The sequence below is a fragment of the Dipodomys ordii genome, unplaced genomic scaffold (genome assembly GCF_000151885.1).
Source record: "Dipodomys ordii isolate 6190 unplaced genomic scaffold, Dord_2.0 Scaffold17, whole genome shotgun sequence".
Classification (NCBI taxonomy): domain Eukaryota; kingdom Metazoa; phylum Chordata; class Mammalia; order Rodentia; family Heteromyidae; genus Dipodomys; species Dipodomys ordii.
In genome coordinates, this window is record NW_012267233.1 from 2,940,910 (window position 1) to 2,950,297 (window position 9,388).

General features: G+C 32.5%; 1 pseudogene; it reads right to left on the bottom strand.

The window, feature by feature from the left end:
- Positions 1–5,070: 5,070 nt before the first annotated feature.
- Positions 5,071–8,148, bottom strand: LOC105982700 (annotated as a pseudogene).
- Between the last annotated feature and the right edge of the window lie 1,240 nt (positions 8,149–9,388).

A 9,388-nucleotide genomic window follows, 5' to 3' on the forward strand; every position in this document is an offset into this window, starting at 1 on the left:
GTACATAGGACCTTATAAAATGATAATGATTGAAATAAACTACAAGATGTGGAAACAAGTAGAGTTTCTTTCTTAGTGTACTGTATGGAGTTATTTCTTTTTTATTTCATTTCCCCCCACCTTGGCTTACCTCCTGTTGTCACCATTTTTTTTATTTTAGTACCCTTTGTATTGTATATAAGTTTATCTAATTTGAGGATGGGAAGGGAAATCACAGAAAAGGTGAGACAATGGGCAAAGGGTGAACCAATTCAACAGTGATACTCACAAGACACCATGTTGGAAATGAATTTTACAACTTGCTGGGGTGCAAAGTCAGAGTGGAGGGAAAACAGGAGAAAATTAGGGAGGGTGTAACATTGTTCGAAAAGAAATGTACTCAAGTCATTATTTATTTTTTTTCATGTAACCTTATTGCTATTTTTATTTCTTTTTGTCTTGTTTGTTCATTTTTCTGTCTTTGGGAGGCAAGAGAGACTTAGAAAGGGTGGGGTAAAAGATGAACAAATGTAGCAGTGATACTTACTAGACACTGTTGAAAATGAACTATACAACTTGTGTTTGGGGATGGGAAGAAAAAACTAGATGAGAGGAAAGGAAGGGGTGACAGTATCCAAAAAGAAATGGATTCATTACCCAAAAAGAATGCTATTACCCTTGATTTGTTTTAAGATAAGAAGAGACTTTCCTGGTCAACTGATAGTCAAGTCATTATTTATGTAACTGCAATCCCTCTTTACATTTACTTTACCAAAAAATGGAATTTTGATGAATTAGGGATTGGCTGAACATTTTATACTTTTCAAACAGATTTAAACAACTTCAGAGTTACAATGCCTTTATTATTATATGTTAGTTTTGGATATTTTTATTAAAAATGTCATCAGTATTGTCTTTGCTTGTATTTAGTTTAGGCTGAATATGAGTTCTATTAGAAGAAAAGAAAATCTTTTTATTAGATGTTTTTAATTGCCCTTTTACCTTTTATTGACAAGTATCCTAAATAAAAGATTTGCTTTTGAGCTATGATTTCAGCTATGTTTAAGTAAAACTAGGATTTATATGAGATTAAAATTTTGCTTCATTTGAAATAAATTATAGTACATAATTATGAAAAAATATGCTTTAATTTCACTGAATTACTTTAAAAGCTTGATCTGAAATATAAATCACTTAATCTCCCTTCTACAGACACACATTCAGACACACATGAGCATGCACACATGTGTGCACATACACACACTACACACACACACACACAGTCATTCACATCCTGTGTTACAACAGCAAAATTGAATAAAGAGATCATACATTTAGGCAATTATATATTAGGAAAATTTGATGAATATACATGAATTAATAAACAATTGAAATGTGTAAGGACAAATAAAAATTGAAATTAAGAGTCTTAACTCTTCCTGACCACAAATAAAGGAACATATTTTTCTTAGTTCATTGAATGTACAAAATTACCTTTGAACCACACACACACACACACACACACACACACACACACACACACACAAATCTTTGAACCCTAGATGGTTCTTTTGTCAGCTTCAAAACCTAGAAGAATCTTTCAAGATTCTGCTGGTCATGTTTTCAAATGTAAACACCAGAGTAAATGATACCTTTATCTGCAGGAAAGTAGAAATCTAACTTTCTCCATCTAGTGAACTATCTTCTGTCAAAAAGAAAATTTGAAAATTTGTACCTCTGGCTAAAATTAATTAGCTAATATATAAAATCACCAAAATTAACAGGAGTATTTGGAAACCATTCCATGTGACTAATGATGCTGGCAAATCTGATTAGTTGAGGAACAAATATTGTTTCCTGTAAGACCATAGATGTAATAAATAAATTATATATACCCACCTATATCATATTTATAAGTATATCATATATAAATATATAGAGTATATATAAAAATATTTCTGTGTACTAGCCATCTCTTTTCCAATAAGATGGATTAATAAATGTGAGTTGCATTGTTGTTATAGTTAGAAATATTTTAGGTTTGGATTGTTCCAAACTTTATTTCTTTTTACTTGAGAGCTAGGAAGAAAGAAGGCTTCTTATATTGTCACTGTATTGGTACTTAGGCTTAAGTTATTATATTCTGGTGTGGAGGTGAACACGGTGGCAAGGAAACATTGAAAGAATGTTCTCTTTGCTCAATAGGTCTTCCATTCTTCCTGCTGCTGTAGTTTAAAATAAGATGTATTGGGGAAAGAAAGGACTGGCAGATATACCCTGGGGAATAACTTTCCTACTGAATCCTCTGCCACCTCTGCTTTTCTGCTAAATAAATCCAGAAATAAAGCTATAAAAATAGTGCAATTGGGTCCAGAAACACTAGGTTAAAAAGTAGAGTTTTATGGATGTCATAGGCCTTTAGGCAAATTGCCCTAAAAAAAGTTTTCTTTCTTTCTTTTCTTACTGCCTCTCTCTCTCTCATTTTCCCCATTCTTTTACATGTCTTTGTTTTTGTGTTTTTTTGAAAGTCCTTTGGAAGTTAAAAGTTCATTAACCTGACTGAAGCCTGAGGCAAGTAAATATATAGTTTCTTTCCTTGAGACTATTCCTGTAGATGGTAAAAAAATTTACTAATCTACTTTCAGCCAATGTTGAAAATCCTGACTAGGGCAATTCTGATACAATTGTACCTAACAGCAGCTTACTGATATTTCTATCCCTGTCTCAGTCCACAGTATTTGCTGACTCATTGGTTTAATTAATGATTCTCAGCCATTTATTAAAAAAACATTTAAAAATCTCTCTATTATTAAACAGTTATATAGCAAGTTAAATACCACCCGGATGGTTATAGTATAAAGATCATCCTGTAGTGTCCTCATCAATACTGTACTGTACCTATATTTATATTCATTTGTGGTCCCTTCTGGTTACTGTTTGTTTCCCTTTCCATTTTATCTTCTTCCTTCACTGTAGATATTGATTGTTATTTTGTTGAAGAAAAGTAGTATCTGTGACTTTGTGACTTGGCATTAAGGTCCCAATTTTAGTGCTCAAGTCATGAATGTCTTGTATGGTGGCAAAATGAACTCATGCAAGTGAGTTCTGGCAAGGAAAGCATGTAAATTTTTTGTATTTGCAGTTACTGAAACTGGTTTGCAACACATTTTTCTAGTTTGTTCTGAAATAAAAACAGCAAAAAAGTATAGATTCCATATACTCCAATACAGCAATTGGAGGTAAATAAAAATGGTATACATGGGTTCCCAATATACATGGTAGGTGTTTATATTAATTTCTTAAACACAATTTAAATACCATATGAACTGATATATACACAAAATGACTCAATTTAGGCTTCTTGTGTTAATAATATAGTATTGATACTTTTTTTATCAGTCTGATGCATTTTTGTTCTTTTTATTTCTAATCTCCACATTTCTATATTTATTCAAATATTTTTCTTTCAAAAGATTTTCACATTCTTCTCCATTTAGTGTCCAGCATTGCTTTAGATTTTGAAATTATAATTGATAAATATAAAACTACAACTCCAGTAACATTTATAAGTTTTTTGTTTAAACAATTGCATTTAAAATTTTAAAATTATCAAATTAATAGTTGAGATGTCTCAGTGAATTATATTCACTTTTAATTCACAATTTATAAAACCTTAAATTAATTGTTTTTTTCTCTTGGTTTCTGTGTGTCATTTTGCTATCACATTTTGTATAGCTCTTAAGGAAAAATAAGTTATATTGATTCAGGTTTGGAGGCTAGGCTCAGTGGGTAGGGTGTTAATGAATGTAAAGCTTCAGATAGTAAGTTTGAAGACTGTACTCCAATGGGATAAAAAAGGAAAAAAAGTAATACAAAATTAGGATGATGAAATAGTGAGTACTCTCTCTCTCTCTCCACACACACACACATACATATTCCCCAAATCTAGTTAAAAGTCTAACTCATTACAATTTGATCAATTGTATTATATATGAGTTTAATTTGGTGTGGTTGTTTTTCACTTCATACAGTAAAAGAGAAACCACCTATACAACAGCATAGCTGACTCCCAAAATGAAAATCAGAAATAAAAGTAAATTCCAAATGAAACTGAAGAACTAAAACAATCATTTACAGTGGTAGCAGATAACAGTAATTTGCTGAAATCAACATGAATTAGTTGTCTAGGTAGCAGATATATATATCTCACACATTGGTTATTATGCTGACATATTCAGACATATCTTTATCAAAATTTGATGAATTATATACTCAATAACTGTGCCTTTTAACTGTAAAAACACAGTGATGGCAAGTTAAAAAATAATCATTAATTTAACTTTTTATGCCTTTCCTACAGGATTACAAACAGAACATTGCGAATTTCTTTGAAATCTCTTTTGGTATATCTAGTTTTGCTCCCTGGTGTGTATATGTTCTCTTAATTTTGATGTCTTGCACACAATGTACAGGAAGCATTATTTCAACCAAACTCAGCTGCTCAGGACCTGAACTTCCTACAGCACAGCTTCATTCTTTCCAACTTCTTCCACAATGTGGAGCATTCTGAATAATATATCCTCAGTGTTGTGTTGCAATCATCCTATAATGCAGACTGCAATTCACATGGCCTCATGTTTTGGGTTTTCAAATCCAGTTTGTGGCATTTAATGCCATACTTACTCAGGTAAAAATAAACCACATAATATCTACTCAAAACATTTCCTCTTGACACATGATTTTAGTCAAACTGCAAGATTCATACGTGAGGTACATTTCAACTCAGAGCCAGCAATCCCAATTCTCAAAATTATTTGAGCTGAGCCATTATACTTGTGCAATTTCAGGATGTGGTACAAGTGGTTTATTGATTGTAACTCAGAAAATCACAATATTGGAATCATGTCTGGCTTTTGAGATCAAAATGTAGAACAAATTGTAAAGACTTGCTAAAATGTAAGCAATATTTTATGTTGAAAACTGTACTGTGTATATGCATTTAATAGCATTATATTATATATCTTAAGTATTCATATCAATAAGTATTTTTCATCCAAAAATAGCCCTTTGTCACAGTTAAAAATCTGAATCTTAAATAAATTCTTGGATTGGTGGTTTGTATCCGTCAGCTCATTCGCCTCAAGCACCAGTCATGTCTCCAGTAGCTTTTCCAGAGCATCTTCACACGGAGTTCTGTGAGTTCTCCCAATTCAAATTCGAGCTTCTTCAGCAGTACTACTTTTCTAAGGAAGACATAATGAGTAGACTGACAATCCTTTTCTATGACTTTCCCAATGCTGTCTGGAATCAAATTATGAAGTACTTCTTTCAAGTCATTTGTCTGTGCTTCTCCTATCATGATTTCTATGATTTTCTTCCAGGTTTGGCAGGCCTGTTGTTGCTGAGCACAAGAGGGTCTTGGGTATCTGATTGTTGAATCTTTTAGTGAAACCAACACCAAACAAAGGAAGCAAATAACCACCTGCAGTCTGGCATCAACATGAGCTTCAATCATGGCCTGCCACTTTTTGACCATGGAGCACACTGTACCTCAGGTGAGATCTATGTCATAGAAGTTGGTCAGGCACTTCTTGCCCTGAACAACCTCAGTAATTAGCTTGAGTTTTCTACATGCAACTTCATCTTTCTGCAGATCAGGAAGGCTCACTTTAAACATCCAGCACTTGACATCATCAGATGGGATTTTGATTCATTGAGTCCTCATAACTAGTGATCTTTCTTAGAAAATGGATCAGCTACTATGTTCTTCAGCTCAAAGCTAGCACTCTAACACTTGAGCCATAGCACCACTTCCAGCTTTTTTTCTGCTTATGTGGTGCTGAGGAATCGAACCCAGTGCCTCATGCATGCAAGGCAACACTCTACCACTGAGCCACCTTCCCAGCCCCCAACTACTATGTTCTTGACTCCATTTTTGCCACCTTTTGTAAGTACTCATTACTGCTGACCACCCTGGTGATGCTTGAACAGTAAAAAGGGATCAATAAGTATTTCTTTTTTTTTTAATTAAGAAACTGACTTTGTTTCATAAGACTGCTAGCACATAATACCATTTGTGATCTATGAGATTTTCCTTGTACCTCTGAATTCTTGTGCTTGAAATACATATTGTACTATTTGGACCTCTAAGAACACTCATAAAACATCACACCTAACAATTGTCAACATAATTATGAAAAAATGTGAAATAAAACAAAAAACCCATATAAAATAAAATTATATCTATGGTATTCAAGAAGCAGTCGCAAAATATTGTTAGTGTGAAAATAAAATGGGGTGATGGATTTGATGCTTTGACTTATTTGGTGTCAAATACACTAGAATAAGAACGTTTGGTTTTGTAAGTAGATTGTTCCTGTGAGAAATCAAATAGAGAAGATCTAGCATGCCATAAAATTCTGCAAGTTATTAAGTCCCTTTACATTCCCAGCATAGAAAGAAACCTGCATATACTTACAGCTATTGTTTATGGCTGGAAGAAACATCAAGAATGGTAATCTGCACCAACAAGTTATGTCTGATAGGTTTTAAGTTTAGCTCTAGCTCCACATAGGTTATGAACAACACAACCTGACACTTCTAATGCAGTGGTTTATTCCTGATGAGAAAGACAATTATGAAATTTCTAATGTTCTTTTTTTTTCTTTAGGAGAAATATTATATCCACCATATTAAGCAAAATCTTCAGGGTGAGAGAAAAAAGCAAATGTACTATGTTGAGGTCAGGAATATTACTCAGTAACACATTCATGTGAGTTTCTCGTTTCTCATTATAATTTTGTGTCATGGACATCCACCCAACATCTTTTAGCAGTTAGTCTCTGTGATCACACTTCAGTTTCTATTTTCGATAACATTATGGGCACATACTTTTACCTATTCTCAGACGAATTTCAGCAGCATTGTATATCAGAGAAACCTTAAAAATATATGCTCAAAAGTCAAACTTTGAAGTTGCTAGGTATGTTTAATTTTTCTATGATTTTCACACCAATATTAAACAGGATGCTGTTGTGTTCACACAATTCATATGCTGAAATCTAGTCCCCAATATGATGAAATTTTCAGTAGACAACTTTGAGTTGTGATTCACTTAAGAAATGGAAAGCTTGTAAATGAGTGTCTTTCTGAAAGGCTCAGGAGAACACACTCATTTCTCTCATTTTGTGCGGGGAAAAAAAATGTTGTTAAGAAATCAAGCCCTCCACAGACAGAATAGATACTGGACTTCCTATCTTCCAGCACTATGAGAAATGAATTGCCATTTTTTACTGTACTTAACTGTGGTATTCTAACAGTTATACTAACTGAAACACATGGCAAATCAATTCTTTAAGTTGTTCTGACACATTACTTCAAATTTTGTAGCTAAAACAACAAACTATTCTTTCAAAATACTGGATACAGACATTTAAAAATCAGAGTCAATGGGATGGAATCAAGACATCTTTACCTCTTCTACTGACTGAGTGCTAACAGCATCTCTTAGCTAATGATTATGCAATTCATGTCTCTGTATCCATAGTTACATTTTTTTATTATCCTCATGTTTGTGTCTCTTGTATGACTTACAAAGATAATTTAGGAAATCTCTGTGAGAAACACATTCACCTATGCAAGCTCAAAAACATTGACTTTCCAAGAGATAGGATAAAGAGACAGTTCAATGTTAGTCTTGCAAGATCAAATATCTACTAGGCAGGCACACCCAGACAGGGCTTACAACAAATTATTTATTCACTAAGGCACTGGTTCTTCCCAGGACTCATCATTGGGTGTGTAATGTGGGGTGCACAATCTTTCCAGACATCATCCAAGTTTCATTGTTTCCTTGTCCGTTTCCCTTCCTCATTTTAACATTCACATTTCTTTACAATGATACTTTTCCCCATTTTTCAGGTGGCCTGTCTCCAACATCCCATTTTCCTGAAGTAGACTATCCAGGTGTAGGACATTTGGTTGCCACATTAATAAGTTGTTAGCTAGTTTCCATACTGAACTCAGTTACCCAGCTTCTAAAAGGGAACACAAATCATTATTTATCACAATCTATGTCAAGAATCTTATATTAATAGCATTTTTTGCTCCATCAGACAACTAGATAAGATACCTCTGATGCTAATTTAAGACACCAAACATACCTTGCATTGTGCTTATAAATACTGTCAGTTCAAGAAGCACTTAATTTCTAAAACTTTCTCCACATCTAATCTCTGTAGAAAGAGGAAAATATTTTCCTGTTTCTTCCTCTAACCATATATGACAAATAACTGAAATTTCTTTTGACCTTCGATTTTTTCTTTAGACTTTGTCAAATTTAATCTGCACCCACCAAAGTGGATGTGTATATAAAATATAATATGTAATATATTGTATATTTTTGTATCTATGGAAAAAATTTTTGGTAGAGTAATAATATTGTACTATCACTCTTGTATTTCACTTTATTTTTGTTTTTTCAAAATATTATTATTAACTAAAATGTAATGTGTTTTTATTACTGTGTAATATACTTACATAGTTTAGAAAATATCTGAAAATATGCATACCAATGCATAAGCAATACTAAATTTGTAAATTTTTGACTTATGTTTCAATAACAATTTTAGAAATTCAATATTAGGTAAAGGTATATACTTAGCTGTTAAGCACGTTTATGCTAAGCATTCTTTGAGTATATTGTGATTATCTTATGAAGAAAAATTACCAATCTAAATATTCACAATTTTATTCTAATCTATATTACACACGATCTTTCATGTTCTCTTTCAGACAAAACTAATGGAGTAATAATGTTATAAATAAGACTGAAATTAAGTCATTTACAGGGAAATGTATAGAATTAAGAGACCATTGCATTAAATGAAATATGATATGTCAAGAAAGACAAACATCATCTCTCCTCTGTAATATGCAGAAAGTAGTTAAAAATGAGAAATGATGGATAGATGGGCAGCATTTTAGGGAGGGAGCCGTGGAAAATAGAAGTATAAGTTGATGGGCTGAGGTGAATATAATCATTAACTCGGGAAAACAGGATAATGAAAATCATTAAAATGTTCAGAAAAGAGATAATGGAATAAAATAACAGCAGGGGGCATTGACTAATTTCTTATATAAATACGTGAAAATATCACAATGAAATCCCATTGCACAATTAATACAGGTACAATTTAGTCAAAATATATTAATACAATGGCATCAGAGTATAATCATATTTTATCCTTTTCATTTTTTAACATTCAAGAAAGATATTTCTGCAAAGTGTTTTGCAATAGATGAGATATTAATTTAACATGTCTTCAGGGCATATTCTATGAATATTTGTTATTTTCAATTCAAAACATGTTTATTACTCTGAATGGATTTTGAAGTGAAAAGACTTTTA